This window comes from Trichomycterus rosablanca, chromosome 14 (genome assembly GCF_030014385.1).
Source record: "Trichomycterus rosablanca isolate fTriRos1 chromosome 14, fTriRos1.hap1, whole genome shotgun sequence".
Lineage (NCBI taxonomy): Eukaryota > Metazoa > Chordata > Actinopteri > Siluriformes > Trichomycteridae > Trichomycterus > Trichomycterus rosablanca.
The window spans coordinates 32,365,127-32,386,151 of NC_086001.1; the positions used below are offsets into that span (position 1 = coordinate 32,365,127).

Below are 21,025 nucleotides of genomic sequence, written 5' to 3' on the forward strand. Positions count from 1 at the left end.
AATTAGAAAAACAGCAAGTTGCACATGGGCTGAAGACACGATGGAACTCCACTCTGGAGATGGTGAAACGTCTGCAAAAACACCAAGAACCAGTAAAAGACGCACTAGCCCTGCACAAAACCAATGTATATATATGTTCTGTTACTACAGTATATCAGTATTTGTAATATAAAGTTTTAGTAAGTTTTTAGTCCTAAAGAGCAGCAGTTAATGTTACCTTGAAAAGCTCAGTGAATAAGTGTAAAAGATAATGGTTCTCTTATTTAAACTGAACTAAATGCTTGAGGCTCCTCGCACATGCGTTCAGGGAACCTTTCATAGTGAACTGATTCTACCTGACACCACCATGTATTAACATTAAGATAATAGTTAAAAATCACTTGTCAGTTATCATTCTTATAAACAGTTATCATGGTTTAGCGTACGTACATCTGGTTCAAGTCAAACAAGCTTATCAAGCGACTGTAAAATAATTTTACACATACATATACAACTATTATATTGAATTAAAAAAGTTGCTTTGAGTCTCAGTCAGCCAACATGCAGCCATATTCTGGCCAGATGTGGGGTGCCGCAATGTAGCCGAGTCTCAGTCAGCCAACAGTGCCGACATGCAGCCATAATCGGGCCAGATGTGGGGTGCCGAGCCGACAGACAGCCGACACTGCCAAACCGGAGCCGGAATCGGCCCAGATCTATCTTGCTAGCTGGGCAGCGTCGGTGCGCACGCGTTTCTACGAGAACCAGCCAAACCCAGCTGTGGTGACAACTGGGCCGGATCTGGCTATATTGATTCTAGCCGATTCTGACACTCGGCCGACGGTGCCGATAGAAAAGTGGGAACTGGGCCAGATGATTGTGCTAGCTGGGGTATATCTCTGCACAAGAGATGATTTTTTTTTTTTTACTAAATAAATAAAGTAAATAAATGGAATTTGATTGTAGATGTGATTCCAGTATACAGTATTTGTTTGGGTTTAGAATGTAACGTGAAAGTAAAGTAATGAGGAACGAGATTACATTTTCCAGGATGTAATGAGTAAAGTAATCCCATTACAATTTTAGTTAAGTAACAAGCTGTAATTTATTTCTAGCACCACTAGATGGAGACGATGTCTGTACAACATTTTGAACTTCACTTTAAAAGTCAGTTGAATGCATTTTACTGTAGTAAGAATGAAAGTATGAGCTGATCTTTGTCTCATTGTGTAGCTTTGATGAAGAAAAAGCCACTGGGTCAGTGTGTAACAGGAGGTTTGGAGTGAAGGTGGGTGTGTGTGAGTAAAAGCTTCCAGCACCTGGTATTCCCAGGTGGTCTCCCATCCAAGTACTAACCAGATCCGACCCTGTTTAGCTGTGGGCATTCTCAAGATGGTGTGGTTATTTTTTTTTCTTCTGGACTTTAAATAAGCTGGGTTGCTCTATCTATACTGCAGATTTTACTGCGCATTTAAACCCTTTTTTATACTATGCTTAAAGTTTAAGTGGGCATCTAAACCTTAGTATTTTTTATTTATTTTATAATCGTTTTAAATCTAATAAAAGATTAGATCTCTCCAATCTTTATTATTAATGATTTAGGATTTCAGGTTACATGATGAACTATTTACAATTATTACCCACCCAGTCCTTTACATCTATCTTCTATTGTCACTCCAGCTCAAGCCTACATACAAATACATGGACCGTGAGTTTAGTCCCATTTAACAACCGTGGACACATTTGCTGACATCGGATTCAAAACCAAACTCTCATCACACAGAGGACTCGGATGGAATTTACAGTTTAACAAATACATTTATTCATCAATAAAAAAACAATTGCCTCCTGACCCCTCAGTTGGTCTTGGTCAATTGGTCACCTCCATGATAAGGAAACACCACAATAGTATTTATTTATTTTTAAATGTAATTTTAATGTCTGTATTAGGATTCATATGAACTGGGTTTTATGCACTAGAAGATGGTGGGATAATTAAACGTAAATATGAGTATTTCTTTTAACAAAGGAGTTTAGCTACCACTAACTTGGTCTATAGATGAACACAAAGAACAAAGACTCATGATGATAGAACAATGCAACACTGTTCAGTCCACAGCCCTCCATTCACACCTTCTCATGTACATTCTGGTTGAGGACAGTTCATTATTTAAGTGGAAATCATCTAAACACTACAATTTTGGAGTGTAGACCTAGAAGTGTTAAAGTAAGGGGCTATTCATTTATGAAAACTTAGCATTCATAATATGAATAATTTATGCAAACACCATAAAGACCAGGGTAAAATTCTTCCACTTGAAAGTAAAAGTTGTTCTGTGTTTAAGTAGATTAAACTTGAATAAAAAACAAAAACAGATTCAGATCTGAGGTTGGTACATTACACCACATTACATTTGATGATTAATGATCATATTCATACCATCATGTACATTTGATAATTGAAGTAGAACAGTTCTAGTGGATATTAGTAGAAAATGAAACACGACTTCAGTCACAAAAACGTAACTTCTGTGTGACCGTACTGGTGTCTATTAAAAATGCTGCTTCCAGTAAAACTTCATCTGCACTATAAGCAGCAATATGGGTCATCCTTTTATGTGAATGCGCTGGTGTGGTGTACTTAAAGGATATTCCTTTCACTAAAGTTCTTTTCAGACAGTGAACAGTGATACGACCTCTCTCCTGTGTGAATGCGCTGGTGGTGTTGGAGAACATAATGTGCAATAAAATACTTCCCACACTCTTAACAGTGATGTAGTTTCTCTATGTGAATACGCTGATGCCGTTTGAGACTATTTTCATGAGCAAAAATCTTTTCACACACTGAGCAGTAATACGGTTTCTCTCCTGTGTGAATACGCTGGTGTTTTTGAAGGGTACTATGTACAGCAAAACACTTTGCACACTCTAAGCAGTGATACGACTTTTCTCCAGTGTGAACACTCTGGTGTACCTTAAGAGCATTACTGTAAGCAAAACTCTTTCCACACTAAGCAGTGATACTGTTTTTCTCCTGTGTGAATACGCTGGTGTAATTTAAGGTTACTGCTTTGAGTAAAACTCTTTCCACACTCTGAGCAGTGATATGGCTTCTCTTCTGTATGAATGCGCTGGTGTTTTTGAAGGGTACCCTGTTGAGCAAAACTCTTTCCACACTCTGAGCAGTGATATGGCTTCTCTCCTGTGTGAATGCGCTGGTGTTGTTTGAGATTACTCTGTGTAGTAAAACTCTTCCCACACTCTGAGCAGTGATGAAAGTTCTTCATGTTTATGCTTTGATAAGACTGTAGAAACTGTTTCCTTGGAAAGCAACAGAAACAAAGAAACAAGTCGATTAATTAGAATTACTTTTACTACATTAATACCACAATAATATTAAACTCTTCACCTAGTAATAAAAACATTAAATTCACTTCACGTCTAAGTGAGAATCTGAATTCAAAGAACATCAGGATAAAATACTTATAAATACTGCAGATATTAATAATTAAGTAACTATAAATAACTTGATATAAATAAAGATATAAGAGATCTGACTTTCTCAACATCAGTCCTGCACCAAGCAAATCTAATCCAGTTCATGACAGGACTAATAATTAGCTCACAAGTGTAAATCTTTGGTGTGCTGGGAGTAAAAAAGGCTTCATAAAACACCACAATTATGAGCATAAAGCTATTTTAAACAGTCTGAATATATTAACCTGATAATATTAAATAACATAATAAAATAAAAAGAACAACAAATGCAACATAAATGTAAAAGAAACAAACAAGAAAACCCTTTACCTTCCTGTTAGAATCCTGGCAGCCACTTTAACAAAGCTGGTGTCTCCAGCAGGTCGTTTCTAATGAAGAACGTGCAGAAGATCCTTCTTACCAAGTGACTCAGCTACAAGTCTAGAGTTTAGTCCTTAAATAGAGCTGAGGACAAAGACCCAAGACGAGTTCAAAACTCTGCATTGGTCAATCATCAGCCAACCATTCACACCTTGTGTGAAGTACTAGCTCATTATCTATGGAACGTGTGCAAATGAACTAGATGGAGCCACAAAGCATGATGGGTGAAGTTAAACTACACCTATTTATCTTAGCAGAGAAGTTATTTACATTTAATCCTAAACACAAACAAGGAATTGAAAGGCTATTCTGTAAAGTGAAATGACATGAACTTAGATAAAGCTTTTATGATAAGAATGTAAGTCATGTAAAATGCTGTATGTATATTTGTGTGAATTAGTTTCTACTGTATATGAGGAACAATAAGAAAACTATAAGAGGAAACACCCACCTATAGATTTATCTGTATTTATGGTGTAGAAATATTTACTGTGCACTTGTGTGTCTGTGAACTGTTTGATTTACTACTGCGGTCAAGCCTCCACTTCAAAATGCTCAATCAAATCAGCTCCCACATTGTTTGTGAAGATGTGCGTATACTAAACATTACGGTAAAAGCATCTGGCGGAACTATTTAGGATAGAATTTCAGGCTTTAAAATAAAAGGTTTGGTAATAACTGGACATTATGATTTTACTTTAAATTTAAAGTCAACTAAAACATAATCTAAGCTCATTTCCGTTTTAATTTAGATTGTTATTAAATGGAATAATCTTGATTACATGAATTGTTATTGTTATTAAAAGGAATCTACTTGTTTCCACAGAACAGTTCCACTTCATAATGATAATACACCACATGTAGTTTACACTCAGTCAATATGAAGACATTCAGATGTATCATTTCTAAATACATTCTAAAATTGTGACAATATAAAATGCCTTTATTATAAGGTTTAAGGGTATCAAAAAAAAGGGTTTAGATGTGCATAAAACTTTTAGCATAGACCATATGATTTGTACAGTAAAACAGGGTTAAAATCAGGGGTGGGCAATTAAATTTTCCAAGGGGCCACATAAGAACCTGGAACTGTTGTGGAGGGCCGGACCAATAAGGTGAACTTAATTCTGCTCAATATTAATTTTGTCTCTTTATTTACATTTTCAGCATTTAGCAGATATCTTTATCCAAAGCGATTTACGATACAGTTACAGTATACAGTCTGAGCAATTGAGGGTTAAGGGCCTTGCTCAAGGGTCCAACAGCAGCAACCTGGCTGTGGTGGGGCTTGAACCAGCGACCTTCTAATTACTAGTTCAGTACCTTAAGCACAACGCTATGACTGCCCACTCTTTACTAAAAGCAGAAAATTGTAAACAAAATACAACACAAAAAAGTATCAATCGGAATGTAAAATGACAATATATTATTATTAATAATAAAAGATTCACTAGTAGTACTTGTAGCACGGCTATCCCAAAACAATAGAATTAACCGACAATGCCACCCCTTAGTTTAAACCTGGAGGTAAGGGGAACTCCAGTCCAAACCAATAGACACACTGTCACAAAGAGAAATCTATATGACGTTCTTTATTATAACAGTAAGTAGCAAAATTTATTAAAACCACTAAGATCTCCACTTGGCTTAGTACAATAATATATAGAGTCTTAAAACAACCCCAGTAGTCCCCCTCTAGACAGAACTATTATTGTGTACTATGCTATTACTAAACTATACTGAATACCCAAAATACACTCCAATCACAAAGTATTCCATTACACTTCAACCTTTAAGTCCAACACTGCAAGACCACTACACAATTGGACATTCAATGTAACTATAGTGAACAATTCCCACACACTTTAAAACTAGTCTGTCTAGGGTAGGACTATTACTGGAGTCGCTTACTCCTTTGGAAGTGACTTTACACCAATTTTAAAAGAGACACATTACAAATGTGGCTAGTTACTTAAAATATTACAAATACAAAAGAAAACACACACACAAAACAAAACACAAAAAAACAGGCAGAAAAGAACAGCAGCTGACGCTCTGTATTCAATCCAGTACTTATCATTCATTGCTCTATGCTCCAATACATTTCAATGTCATTATACCACTACAAGCACATACCTTTATCACTGCTTAAATGCCTTTAATGTTACAGTTCATTGGTGCATTCAAACAAACGAGTCCCAGCCGTATTAACTTCACTCAGGATCAACGAGGCAATATGGAGTACATCCACTACTAGTTGCGTCACGCACACACACTGTAAAAATACATATAACCCTTTAAGCGGCTAATAACATTCTCAGCTATAAAATCGCCAGGCAAAATCCCACAAATTACCTCTTTAGAAAACGTTCACCACAATTGGCCACCACATCCGAGTACCTACGAGGTAAATAATAATATCGCTTTAAGTTATCGCTCCGAACAGACGATAACAAATGAGCGAATCCATTAAAACCAAATCAAATTTCCCGCCTACATACCTGGTTTACCCTCGGCGTCTCACCCACTCTAACCTCACAAGAGCGTGATATCCGCCATCACTTTTTGTTCGCTGGCTTTATATCCCCACCAGGACTCGACACTGCCCCCAACGACAAGGCCACTCGCTACAGTACTGATTGTTCATTTGCCATTTCACCAATATCTGTGACACCCTGGATTCTGGGCTAGTTTCAGCTTCAGGGTTGATTTTAGACCAGACTGAACCTGGCAACTCTTGCGATTTTCCCGCCAAATTCGGCTACTTTCAAAATGTGTCACGGCTGTCTAAAAGCTTTCATTACAAACCGTACAAAATGTTTTTAATGAGGATTTGCGCTCACATACCTATGAACAAGGTCTGCTAGTTTTAGCATGTGAAGGGCGGGTTTAGACAGACTTTGAGCTGGATATTTGTGCTGGACTTGGCATCCCTGGGTAGAGTTGAATTGTTTGGCGCTGGTTCCAGTTGCTGCTGGAGGTAAACAGACCGAGTACAAGTACAGTCTGTGTTCCTGTAGTTATGAACTGCTCTCATTCTCAGCAGTTTGAACAGGATTTGAACGGAAGGTAAAGCTTTTATTTTCAGGTTTTGTTTCCTTCCCTTTATTAATCTTTATGTTTCCTCAGTGAGCTCGTATCACTGCTCAGAATGTAGAAAGTGCTTCAGTAAATCCAACAGTTCACATATTTCTACACCATGAATACAGATAAATCTATAGGTGGGTGTTTCCTCTTATAGTTTTCTTATTGTTCCTCATATACAGTAGAAACTAATTCACACAAATATACATACAGCATTTTACATGACTTACATTCTTATCATAAAAGCTTTATCTAAGTTCATGTCATTTCACTTTACAGAATAGCCTTTCAATTCCTTAGTAGTATATATAATGCACTACCTGTCAAAAATATGATTTATGACCCTGATTTATGACCCCTTGCCCCCACCTCTGTGAGCGACAGGGTAGTTTGATTGACAGATCATGTTGACTGACATAGTATGGAACGCCCACCCAGTCCCGCCTCTCCCATCCCACCTACCACTCCCATCTCATCTCACCTCTCCCATCCCATCCACCTCTCCCACCCCACTCACCCTCCCACCCCTAGCACACTCCACACTACTCAGACACAAAAGCGATTTATGTTGGTGTCTTAAAGCAAACATCATTTGATTAATACCAACTAAATATAAAATTATATTTTAAATAAATGAGATACTTAGTTTTTCTTCACAGGCCAACACAACAAGCATAAACACACAACAAGCATAAACACACACACACACACACACACACACACACCTACCAACCCACACACACCCTCCCAACCCACACACACACACACACACACACACACACACACACACACGCACATACACCCACATACACCCACCTAGGTTTTTAACATTAAAGTTTTTACGAAACCCCATTTTGTAACAATGTCTGTATATAGTGTTTAAGCAGCCGTATACTGTTGGAATTCTAGGGCAAAAAGCTTTAAAATGGCTAACGTATATGTAAATCAGACACATTTTAAGTATTTTACAGCAACACTATTGTTAGGCCTAGTGTTCGTGAAGCCAAATCGGTTTTGCATCAATGAGAAAAAGATGTCAAGGCGTTGGTAGTATGCATAGCAAGTATTTTAAGGAAAGTTAAAATAAAACCTATTTGATTCTTTGGCTCACGATGATTGTAGGTCTAATAAAGAGTAAAGAGGCAAGCATTGTTTTGTCTGTTAAAAGAAACATCAAACACATACACATACACCTACACAACACTCCACCACTACTCAGACACATAAGTGATATAAGCTATCGTTTTAAAGTATGTATCATTGATTAATGCTAACTAAATATAAATTTATATTTTAAAATAAAATGTATAATAAACAAATAAATGAGATACTCAGTTTTTCTTCACAGGCCAACAAACCACCCAAACCACAGACCCCCTACCACTCCACACACACAAGGTTTATCTGTTTAGGTGCGCTTCATAGGTTTCTAACATTAAAAGACACTTAGGTGCGATGTCTCTATATATGTTAATGTTTAAGGTTTATAACATTGGACAGACCGGCAGACAGCCTGAGTTATCTTTACTACAAAGGGGGCTTTCCAGACGTGTATCCACACCAACCCACAAATGGTGAGGGCACAAACACATTTCCAAAGGTTTACGATACCCCATATCACACAGATTGTTAAATCTTTTTTAGATATTTTTCAGCAACCCCAACTGTTAGTTCTTGTGTTAGTGAAACAATTTGATTTTTGCACCAAGGAGAAAAAGATTATGTCAATGCATATGACAGCCAACATCGTGATCACTTTAAGGTAGCTAAATTAACTTATTTGATTCTTGGGGTTATGACATTTTGTGGGTTGAACAGGAATAGCATGACATACCCTGTTTTGTCTGTTAAAAGAAACATCAACCACATCATCAACTTACATCACCTCACAACATTCCACCACTACTCAGACACAAAAGCGCTATAAGCTAGCGTTTTAAAGTATGCACCATTGATTAATGCTAACTAAATATAAATGTGTATTTTAAATTAAATGTTTAATAAAACAAATAAATGAGATACTTAGTTTTTCTTCACAGGCCAACACAACAAGCATAAACACACACACACATACACACACACACACACACATACTGTATATACCATCACAAATAAGGCTAGTTGAAGGTATAGTGTTGCTTTTTTTTTTTTAACATTAAACGTATAGCCACCTTTCCTAAGACTCTAAAGCTACATTTTCCTAAGACTGAAGACATTTTTTCAGCAAGAGATTTTATTTTGTGAATGGCAAAATATATTAAGATAAGATAAGATAAGACTTTATTGATCCCCTTAGGGAAATTAACTTGTTACAGCAGTATGAAGACAGGAAAAAATGGAAAGAAATATTAAAATATTGCACACATAGTGTGTAATTATTTACTCTAAAAAAATATCTAACAATAATATATACATTAGAAATATACATAATATATTAGGTTATTGCACTTCTTCTTCTTTCGGCTTTTCCCTTTTCAGGGGTTGCCACAGCGAGTCATCCTCCTCCATCTCACTCTGTCCACTGCGTCCTCTGTCCTCACCCCAACTACTTCCATGTCCTCTCTAACTGCATCCATATACCTCCTCTTTGGTCTTCCTCTTTGTCTTTTTCCTGGCAGCTGCATATCTAACATCCTTCTACCAATATACCCACTGTCCCTACTCTGGACATGTCCAAACCATCTCAGTCTGGCCTCTCTAACTTTATCTCCTAGTTGTTTAACCTGTGCTGTACCTCTGATTATCTCATTCCTAACCTTATCCATCCTTGTCACTCCCAAGGAGAATATTAGGTTATTGCACTTATTGTAAATAAATTACATATTGCACTTGTTATTACACCATGAACATGTAAGATTGGGTATGAGTGAGATTATTATATATTATTACTGTTGTCCTGATGGCTGCTGGAATGAAGGACCTGCGGTAGTGCTCCTTCTTACACAGGGGGGCGGAGAAGTCTGGTACTGAAGGAGCTTGGTAGGTCTCCTCATGTAGTGGATGTGTGGTGATGTCCAGGATGGATGACAGCTTGGCTATCAACCTCCTATCTCACACCTCCTCTACAGGTTTTGGGATTTAGCAAGTGATTGTGCTGTCAAATTTAGTTTTATACAATGTGGATAAAGGTTCCACATACATTTTCTTATTAGCTTATTAACCTATAGAACTACACACTAGATAAATACTTAATCCCAAAATGAAAAAGTTACCAAATACATTTTTATACATGTATAACACATGTATAACTTTATAATAGACCTACAGCTGTATTGCTAAACCACTAATTACACTTAAAACAATTACAACTTAAAATACAACTGAAATTTTGCTTTGTTGCCCCCAAAACTTTTTCAGTCTTTGTTCGAATGTGGATGGTGCAACCGTCCTTCAGATCTACTGCATTTAAACTCTGGAGCCCACTCTCTCCCACAATTTCTGTTCTGCTCTTCCATCTCTTTCTTCAAAGATCAACTAAAAAACTTTCTTCTTTACAGCTCATTACTTTTCTTCATCCATCTTTTACTGATTTTTATGTTTTCCTCTTCTTCGTTATACCTATCATAAGTATCGCTGAGTTTGTGAAAAAGTTATATAAATAGAGTTATTTAATATTATTATTATAGTATTTAAGATGCTTTTACTTGCTGTTTTTGCATTAAAGTAGTTAGCTTGTTACACATTTGCACAGCGTTTTGTGTAAAAATAATATTATGTTAATCATTAAGTAGTTTCACACAAGGTTTTTTTCCCAACAACACTTTCTTAAAGCGATGCAGCCATAAATTTCACCTGTGGTTATCAACATATTTGTTTGGGTCTAATAATGTTGTAAGAAGGTGTGATGAGTGATGCTAATGAGGTGGCAGGGTAGGTAATACATTTACATAAGTCATTGTTTTTTGTTGTTTTTGTTCTTTTCTTGGTACAGGAATGATTTAAGATTCTTGTCCATTGTAATCACTAATGCTATAGAATGGTACATAATATAAGGTTATAATTTATTCCTTTAACATAAGAGCACACATTTTCCTGCTTACATCAAAATGAGAAACATTAATGCTGGCACAGTTATACTTTTAACATATTCTTCACAACACAGCAGTAGTACAATCCAAAGTATGAAAAGTCACACAGAATCACTTTTTAAAGTGACAAAACTCTTAACTCAGTACATGCATCACATATGTTGTTTAATTATTCTAGTTAATTATTGTTCACTACATATACTAGGTTATCAATAATGCTGTGAAGTTTTTTGTTAAGTCCATTGCACTTGGTTATTATTATTGTTTATAAATATTAAAAACTTTTAAAAACTATAATCATCCATAGTATTACAGAATTGACACAGAATGTTGTAGAAGAAAGGCCTTTAAGTTTAAATGTCTTAAATAATTATTGAAATGTTTTTACATCAACCGATAAAGCTATAAGTTCTCGCTGCAACTAAATACAAACCATTTTACAAACTGCCGTATGCAATAAAACCAAAGAAAAATACAGTCAAGAAAGACAGGCCATATTCGGTGAACAAATAAACTTTAAAAATGTATTGTTCATATAATTATGTATAGTTAGTAATGAACAAGACTGACTGATCTTATAATTCGGACTTTGAAAAGTATCATCTATTGTTTTTAACTAAATAAGTTTATCATATCTAGAATCTTGCTTGAAATAAAAAAGATTATGATTACATGATTGTAACTGTAAGATTAACAACAACAAAAAAGAAAAGAAAAAAAAAGTGAAATAACATATTTACACCTCAAACTCAAGAAGGGAAATGTATAAACATTCACTCATACTGTTCTGCCTACAAAACAGTTGGCAAACTTTGTTAGCTCAATAATATGATGCACAAGAGTTTAGTATTCTTCAAAAGAATGTAAAGACTCATTTTCTTCTTAATTTCATTTGTTGCTCGATATAATTTTTTAGAAGTAGGAAGGTTTTCAATTTGGGCTTATCATTAAATATAACCAGTTTATAAATAAAATGTGTCTGTATTGACACAATTAAGATTCCTATTTCATCGCCATACATAATGTATTAGGCCATAGATCTGTTTTAGACTGTTGTCAGAAATGTTCAGACTATGTTACTAGAAATAATAAAAATACTGCTCAAGCTATTTCTTGAAATGCCGGATTCATCTGAAGTTATATTTATTTTAGACATACATTTTTACACATAGATAAGGTGAGCATTTTCAACACCTTCACCATGAATGATGGGTATATGAAACAAGAAAATTGAGCTTAACAGGACACAGGAGACATCAGGATTTCCCCCCTACTCTTTCCTTAGAAACAATAGTATGGGTTATTTTAATATCATCATAAAGCAGGTAGTGTTAAACTTTTCTGGTTGTAACAAGAGAAAGTCCGGTGCAAGGTATCAGATACGTATGTCTGATTGTACTTGATATCAGTACTAGATATTACCAGATTCAGTTATCATTGTTCATCATCGCTTCATTAAAACAGACAAACTTTTACTGATCATTACTGTAAAACTGATTTCATCAAGGGGAACGTGCAATGTGATTGTTAAATGTAACTATCATGTGGTTTTGATACAAAACATTTTTTATTAAAATATATACAGTAAAAATTTTATTGTGCCATTCAGTTTATCATTATAAACATGGGTTACATTAAATTACAGTAGTGTTTAATAAATCTGCCATTAATAGTTACAGATCAATGATTTAGTTTACATGCTTTATTTTACTCTTAACATATATAAAAACAAATAAATATTTTCATATCCACGGATTAAACAGGTTTTACTTAACCGGTAAATTGTACGGCTTACATAATAGTTTATCGTACAGCCAGCTTTAGTCATATTTAAAGATCATACGAGTTTATGCATGTAATTGATTTGGTAGATAAGTGCAAATAAAACTACTCAAACTGAGCAAATAAAAATAGAAGGAACAAATAAACCAGTTTAAAAGTCAATCTGATTTATACATTTAGCTCCATGGTTAACAGAGCTAATCAACTCTAGAGCAGACCTCAAAAGATCATAAATTAAAAACATTATTATTAAAATACACAATATTTCATTCTTAAAAAATTGTCTTAAGTCACTTTTTTCATGTTTTTGTCCCTGTAAAATGGCTGCATGCATTCCTTTATCTTTTTAAAAAATTAACCGTATGGTAAACTGCCTAAAATCCGAGAAGCTGTATTAAATCATACATTTTTTACTCTAATATTCTTATACACATTATCTGTGATGCAATCATTACACACAGAGTTTATCAATCACAGTAAATGTTGATAAAATCAGTTGTTTAAAGCGGTCTGATTTCTTGTTTCTAGTGCTTTACTTTCTCACAAAGTTACCATCATAGCATATCACCAAACAGCGGCTAACGTTTAGTTGTGTTTGTTGGGTGAATACATTTGTACATTTTTAATAGTGACCGAATATACTGTATGTATCCTTGTTCATTTAAAATAAAAAATCAATGCTTTTCTGTTTACAATAAACACAAAGTCAAAAGAAAAGAGCACTTATTCACCTAAATACGGAATAAAAGACTCACTACGCATGTTTCGATTCATGTGTGTAAGGTATAGTTTACACAATTATTTCCATAAAATCGCCACTATTTCTGTACCTGCAAAGCAAAGTATTCAAAAACTTACAATCTTCCAATGTCTACCAATGTACTGATATCTGTTAGGATTTTAACAACATAACAACGAGACGGTACCGCAACAAAACACAGCAGAGCAGGAGGGGAGGAGTAAGGTGAGCATGTAAGATGTGAGAGAAGCAGCGCTTGTACTTTACTTTCTCATGAAATGGGAGAAACAAGCTAAATGTAGAGGAGAAAAAGTACAACTAAACTATCGATCCCATCATAAAGGTATCGATCCGATACCAATACCAATGTTATATCGTAATATCGTAACATAATATCGTTATTTGTATTGCTCTGCCCACCCACTACTTAACATGTCATTAAGTACTGTCAACATTACTTTGCAACATTAAATTTATCAACATTTACTGTGATTGATAAACTCTGTGTGTAATGATTGCATCACAGATAATGTGTATAAGAATATTAGAGTAAAAAATGTATGATTTAATACAGCTTCTCGGATTTTAGGCAGTTTACCATACGGTTAATTTTTTAAAAAAGATAAAGGAATGCATGCAGCCATTTTACAGGGACAAAAACATGAAAAAAGTGACTTAAGACAATTTTTTAAGAATGAAATATTGTGTATTTTAATAATAATGTTTTTAATTTATGATCTTTTGAGGTCTGCTCTAGAGTTGATTAGCTCTGTTAACCATGGAGCTAAATGTATAAATCAGATTGACTTTTAAACTGGTTTATTTGTTCCTTCTATTTTTATTTGCTCAGTTTGAGTAGTTTTATTTGCACTTATCTACCAAATCAATTACATGCATAAACTCGTATGATCTTTAAATATGACTAAAGCTGGCTGTACGATAAACTATTATGTAAGCCGTACAATTTACCGGTTAAGTAAAACCTGTTTAATCCGTGGATATGAAAATATTTATTTGTTTTTATATATGTTAAGAGTAAAATAAAGCATGTAAACTAAATCATTGATCTGTAACTATTAATGGCAGATTTATTAAACACTACTGTAATTTAATGTAACCCATGTTTATAATGATAAACTGAATGGCACAATAAAATTTTTACTGTATATATTTTAATAAAAAATGTTTTGTATCAAAACCACATGATAGTTACATTTAACAATCACATTGCACGTTCCCCTTGATGAAATCAGTTTTACAGTAATGATCAGTAAAAGTTTGTCTGTTTTAATGAAGCGATGATGAACAATGATAACTGAATCTGGTAATATCTAGTACTGATATCAAGTACAATCAGACATACGTATCTGATACCTTGCACCGGACTTTCTCTTGTTACAACCAGAAAAGTTTAACACTACCTGCTTTATGATGATATTAAAATAACCCATACTATTGTTTCTAAGGAAAGAGTAGGGGGGAAATCCTGATGTCTCCTGTGTCCTGTTAAGCTCAATTTTCTTGTTTCATATACCCATCATTCATGGTGAAGGTGTTGAAAATGCTCACCTTATCTATGTGTAAAAATGTATGTCTAAAATAAATATAACTTCAGATGAATCCGGCATTTCAAGAAATAGCTTGAGCAGTATTTTTATTATTTCTAGTAACATAGTCTGAACATTTCTGACAACAGTCTAAAACAGATCTATGGCCTAATACATTATGTATGGCGATGAAATAGGAATCTTAATTGTGTCAATACAGACACATTTTATTTATAAACCGGTTATATTTAATGATAAGCCCAAATTGAAAACCTTCCTACTTCTAAAAAATTATATCGAGCAACAAATGAAATTAAGAAGAAAATGAGTCTTTACATTCTTTTGAAGAATACTAAACTCTTGTGCATCATATTATTGAGCTAACAAAGTTTGCCAACTGTTTTGTAGGCAGAACAGTATGAGTGAATGTTTATACATTTCCCTTCTTGAGTTTGAGGTGTAAATATGTTATTTCACTTTTTTTTTTCTTTTCTTTTTTTTGTTGTTAATCTTACAGTTACAATCATGTAATCATAATCTTTTTTATTTCAAGCAAGATTCTAGATATGATAAACTTATTTAGTTAAAAACAATAGATGATACTTTTCAAAGTCCGAATTATAAGATCAGTCAGTCTTGTTCATTACTAACTATACATAATTATATGAACAATACATTTTTAAAGTTTATTTGTTCACCGACATCCGCTCTAGCAATTTGCATGTCTTCAGTAGCAATCAGTTTGCATGATCACAAAGTGTCCTTATCTGACGAATATGGCCTGTCTTTCTTGACTGTATTTTTCTTTGGTTTTATTGCATACGGCAGTTTGTAAAATGGTTTGTATTTAGTTGCAGCGAGAACTTATAGCTTTATCGGTTGATGTAAAAACATTTCAATAATTATTTAAGACATTTAAACTTAAAGGCCTTTCTTCTACAACATTCTGTGTCAATTCTGTAATACTATGGATGATTATAGTTTTTAAAAGTTTTTAATATTTATAAACAATAATAATAACCAAGTGCAATGGACTTAACAAAAAACTTCACAGCATTATTGATAACCTAGTATATGTAGTGAACAATAATTAACTAGAATAATTAAACAACATATGTGATGCATGTACTGAGTTAAGAGTTTTGTCACTTTAAAAAGTGATTCTGTGTGACTTTTCATACTTTGGATTGTACTACTGCTGTGTTGTGAAGAATATGTTAAAAGTATAACTGTGCCAGCATTAATGTTTCTCATTTTGATGTAAGCAGGAAAATGTGTGCTCTTATGTTAAAGGAATAAATTATAACCTTATATTATGTACCATTCTATAGCATTAGTGATTACAATGGACAAGAATCTTAAATCATTCCTGTACCAAGAAAAGAACAAAAACAACAAAAAACAATGACTTATGTAAATGTATTACCTACCCTGCCACCTCATTAGCATCACTCATCACACCTTCTTACAACATTATTAGACCCAAACAAATATGTTGATAACCACAGGTGAAATTTATGGCTGCATCGCTTTAAGAAAGTGTTGTTGGGAAAAAAACCTTGTGTGAAACTACTTAATGATTAACATAATATTATTTTTACACAAAACGCTGTGCAAATGTGTAACAAGCTAACTACTTTAATGCAAAAACAGCAAGTAAAAGCATCTTAAATACTATAATAATAATATTAAATAACTCTATTTATATAACTTTTTCACAAACTCAGCGATACTTATGATAGGTATAACGAAGAAGAGGAAAACATAAAAATCAGTAAAAGATGGATGAAGAAAAGTAATGAGCTGTAAAGAAGAAAGTTTTTTAGTTGATCTTTGAAGAAAGAGATGGAAGAGCAGAACAGAAATTGTGGGAGAGAGTGGGCTCCAGAGTTTAAATGCAGTAGATCTGAAGGACGGTTGCACCATCCACATTCGAACAAAGACTGAAAAAGTTTTGGGGGCAACAAAGCAAAATTTCAGTTGTATTTTAAGTTGTAATTGTTTTAAGTGTAATTAGTGGTTTAGCAATACAGCTGTAGGTCTATTATAAAGTTATACATGTGTTATACATGTATAAAAATGTATTTGGTAACTTTTTCATTTTGGGATTAAGTATTTATCTAGTGTGTAGTTCTATAGGTTAATAAGCTAATAAGAAAATGTATGTGGAACCTTTATCCACATTGTATAAAACTAAATTTGACAGCACAATCACTTGCTAAATCCCAAAACCTGTAGAGGAGGTGTGAGATAGGAGGTTGATAGCCAAGCTGTCATCCATCCTGGACATCACCACACATCCACTACATGAGGAGACCTACCAAGCTCCTTCAGTACCAGACTTCTCCGCCCCCCTGTGTAAGAAGGAGCACTACCGCAGGTCCTTCATTCCAGCAGCCATCAGGACAACAGTAATAATATATAATAATCTCACTCATACCCAATCTTACATGTTCATGGTGTAATAACAAGTGCAATATGTAATTTATTTACAATAAGTGCAATAACCTAATATTCTCCTTGGGAGTGACAAGGATGGATAAGGTTAGGAATGAGATAATCAGAGGTACAGCACAGGTTAAACAACTAGGAGATAAAGTTAGAGAGGCCAGACTGAGATGGTTTGGACATGTCCAGAGTAGGGACAGTGGGTATATTGGTAGAAGGATGTTAGATATGCAGCTGCCAGGAAAAAGACAAAGAGGAAGACCAAAGAGGAGGTATATGGATGCAGTTAGAGAGGACATGGAAGTAGTTGGGGTGAGGACAGAGGACGCAGTGGACAGAGTGAGATGGAGGAGGATGACTCGCTGTGGCAACCCCTGAAAAGGGAAAAGCCGAAAGAAGAAGAAGTGCAATAACCTAATATATTATGTATATTTCTAATGTATATATTATTGTTAGATATTTTTTTAGAGTAAATAATTACACACTATGTGTGCAATATTTTAATATTTCTTTCCATTTTTTCCTGTCTTCATACTGCTGTAACAAGTTAATTTCCCTAAGGGGATCAATAAAGTCTTATCTTATCTTATCTTAATATATTTTGCCATTCACAAAATAAAATCTCTTGCTGAAAAAATGTCTTCAGTCTTAGGAAAATGTAGCTTTAGAGTCTTAGGAAAGGTGGCTATACGTTTAATGTTAAAAAAAAAAAAGCAACACTATACCTTCAACTAGCCTTATTTGTGATGGTATATACAGTATGTGTGTGTGTGTGTGTGTATGTGTGTGTGTGTTTATGCTTGTTGTGTTGGCCTGTGAAGAAAAACTAAGTATCTCATTTATTTGTTTTATTAAACATTTAATTTAAAATACACATTTATATTTAGTTAGCATTAATCAATGGTGCATACTTTAAAACGCTAGCTTATAGCGCTTTTGTGTCTGAGTAGTGGTGGAATGTTGTGAGGTGATGTAAGTTGATGATGTGGTTGATGTTTCTTTTAACAGACAAAACAGGGTATGTCATGCTATTCCTGTTCAACCCACAAAATGTCATAACCCCAAGAATCAAATAAGTTAATTTAGCTACCTTAAAGTGATCACGATGTTGGCTGTCATATGCATTGACATAATCTTTTTCTCCTTGGTGCAAAAATCAAATTGTTTCACTAACACAAGAACTAACAGTTGGGGTTGCTGAAAAATATCTAAAAAAGATTTAACAATCTGTGTGATATGGGGTATCGTAAACCTTTGGAAATGTGTTTGTGCCCTCACCATTTGTGGGTTGGTGTGGATACACGTCTGGAAAGCCCCCTTTGTAGTAAAGATAACTCAGGCTGTCTGCCGGTCTGTCCAATGTTATAAACCTTAAACATTAACATATATAGAGACATCGCACCTAAGTGTCTTTTAATGTTAGAAACCTATGAAGCGCACCTAAACAGATAAACCTTGTGTGTGTGGAGTGGTAGGGGGTCTGTGGTTTGGGTGGTTTGTTGGCCTGTGAAGAAAAACTGAGTATCTCATTTATTTGTTTATTATACATTTTATTTTAAAATATAAATTTATATTTAGTTAGCATTAATCAATGATACATACTTTAAAACGATAGCTTATATCACTTATGTGTCTGAGTAGTGGTGGAGTGTTGTGTAGGTGTATGTGTATGTGTTTGATGTTTCTTTTAACAGACAAAACAATGCTTGCCTCTTTACTCTTTATTAGACCTACAATCATCGTGAGCCAAAGAATCAAATAGGTTTTATTTTAACTTTCCTTAAAATACTTGCTATGCATACTACCAACGCCTTGACATCTTTTTCTCATTGATGCAAAACCGATTTGGCTTCACGAACACTAGGCCTAACAATAGTGTTGCTGTAAAATACTTAAAATGTGTCTGATTTACATATACGTTAGCCATTTTAAAGCTTTTTGCCCTAGAATTCCAACAGTATACGGCTGCTTAAACACTATATACAGACATTGTTACAAAATGGGGTTTCGTAAAAACTTTAATGTTAAAAACCTAGGTGGGTGTATGTGGGTGTATGTGCGTGTGTGTGTGTGTGTGTGTGTGTGTGTGTGTGTGGGTTGGGAGGGTGTGTGTGGGTTGGTAGGTGTGTGTGTGTGTGTGTGTGTGTGTGTTTATGCTTGTTGTGTGTTTATGCTTGTTGTGTTGGCCTGTGAAGAAAAACTAAGTATCTCATTTATTTAAAATATAATTTTATATTTAGTTGGTATTAATCAAATGATGTTTGCTTTAAGACACCAACATAAATCGCTTTTGTGTCTGAGTAGTGTGGAGTGTGCTAGGGGTGGGAGGGTGAGTGGGGTGGGAGAGGTGGATGGGATGGGAGAGGTGAGATGAGATGGGAGTGGTAGGTGGGTTGGGAGAGGCGGGACTGGGTGGGCGTTCCATACTATGTCAGTCAACATGATCTGTCAATCAAACTACCCTGTCGCTCACAGAGGTGGGGGCAAGGGGTCATAAATCAGGGTCATAAATCATATTTTTGACAGGTAGTGCATTATATATACTACTTTCCTTGTTTGTGTTTAGGATTAAATGTAAATAACTTCTCTGCTGAGATAAATAGGTGTAGTTAGACTTCACCCATCAGGCTTTGTGGCTCCATTTACTTCATTTGCACACGTTCCATAAATAACAAGAAGGTGTGAATGGTTGTCTGATGATTGACCAATGCAGAGTTTTGAACTCGTCTTGGGTCTTTGTCCTCAGCTCTATTTAAGGACTAAACTCTAGACCTGTAGCTGAGTCACTTGGTAAGAAGGATCTTCTGCACGTTCTTCATTAGAAACGACCTGCTGGAGACACCAGCTTTGTTAAAGTGGCTGCCAGGATTCTAACAGGAAGGTAAAGGGTTTTCTTGTTTGTTTCTTTTACATTTATGTTGCATTTCTTGTTGTTTTTATTTTATTATGTTATTTAATATTATCAGGTTAATATATTCAGACTGTTTAAAATAGCTTTATGCTCATAATTGTGGTGTTTTATGAAGCCTTTTTTACTCCCAGCACACCAAAGATTTACACTTGTGAGCTAATTATTAGTCCTGTCATGAACTGGATTAGATTTTCTTGGTGCAGGACTGATGTTGAGAAAGTCAGATCTCTTATATCTTTATTTATATCAAGTTATTTATAGTTATTTATTTATTAATATCTGCAGTATTTATAAGTATTTTATGCTGATGTTTTTTTAATTCAGATTCTCACTTAGACGTGAAGTGAATTTAATGTTTTTATTACTAGGTGAAGAGTTTAATACTATTGTCTATTATTGTCTTTCTACAGTCTTATCAAAGCATAAACATGAAGAACTTTCATCACTGCTCAGAGTGTGGGAAGAGTTTTACTAAGCAGAGTAATCTCCAACAACACCAGCGCATTCACACAGGAGAGAAGCCATATCACTGCTCAGAGTGTGGGAAGAGTTTTACTGCACAGAGTAATCTCCAACGACACCAGCGCATTCATACAGGAGAGAAACCGTATCACTGCTCAGAGTGTGGGAAGAGTTTTACTACGCAGAG

The 21,025-nt window shown here is 34.7% G+C and overlaps 1 pseudogene; it reads left to right on the forward strand.

Moving 5' to 3' along the window:
- The window catches only part of LOC134326306 (zinc finger protein 271-like), a 77,482-nt pseudogene that overhangs the window by 5,900 nt on the left and 50,557 nt on the right, over positions 1-21,025 (forward strand).